Below are 1,154 nucleotides of genomic sequence, written 5' to 3' on the forward strand. Positions count from 1 at the left end.
GTCAATCACGGCCTCACAATGGCTGAGGCTGGTCGAAGGGTGCAGCCAAATGTCGGGAGAACCACTGTAAATTCAATTATTCAAACATTTCGTCGGGACAGGTCAGGAGAACACTACTGTCATTGTGTCATACATGAAGCTTGCAGTGGGACAAGAACTTGTCACTGTACATTTTACATTTAGACGTACAGCTTTACTGCATCACACATTTAGTGTATTAGTAGTGTTACAGTAAAGATTTGCCATTTACTGTAATTTTACTCTGCACCACACAGGATTGCAAGACAACCTTGCAGAGGTGGAAGAGTATGTTGTATGTTCAGTTCCAATATGTACTGCGATGTTGTGCACAGCTCTACCCAAAGGGAGTTTATATTTGTTGTAAATAAGGGTGTATTTTTTCTTTTGCACAATGCTGTGAACAAATTAGAATTGCAAACAGCATATGCAGTAAAAATGTGAAACATACATATTCAGTGTCGTGTACTCCGTTACCTCACTAAATACAGTAATGTGTAACTTTACTGTATTTTTCAAATGGCTGTGCAAATAGTATATAGTGCTGTCTTGAGCATTTTCAGGTAGTGTCACCAAGATCTGACTTTTTTGCATTGGAAAACATTGACAGAGTAAACTGTCATAATGAAAACATGACCAAGCCATTTGACTATCTTGTTCATAAACAATGGTGTCAGGACTTCTCATCTTGATGACACTTTCTTTGACATGAATACTTGCTTTTGAGGAATGACCTATCCATTTTGAGCAAGTGACACGCTTTTGCAGGTTATCAACTAGGTTTTGCCGTTTGTACTAATTGTTTTGAGAACTGCATTAACTGTTGTGCAGATGTAAATAGTGATGTGAGAAATGCACCAAAGCGACTGAGAAAAACTAAGTAAATAAGTACATGTGTACTTTTTTTCCGCCTGCCAGCGGAGAGATTCGCGCTCTGCATTATATTAATGTGCTTTCGCGCTACAATAATGTGCTCTGTTGTCATTAAAATAACGCCATAAATATAGGCTATACTGAGATTATGGTTTAGTTTTTGCAGATTTCAGTGAAGATAGCGACGAGACCTGGTGAGAAACTGTCTGTTTACAATGTTTAAGTAATAAGAAACATTTTTACTTTCTATCGTTGCCTTATTT

The sequence above is a fragment of the Sinocyclocheilus grahami genome, unplaced genomic scaffold, assembly GCF_001515645.1.
Source record: "Sinocyclocheilus grahami isolate Dianchi unplaced genomic scaffold, SAMN03320097.WGS_v1.1 scaffold2044.1, whole genome shotgun sequence".
Classification (NCBI taxonomy): domain Eukaryota; kingdom Metazoa; phylum Chordata; class Actinopteri; order Cypriniformes; family Cyprinidae; genus Sinocyclocheilus; species Sinocyclocheilus grahami.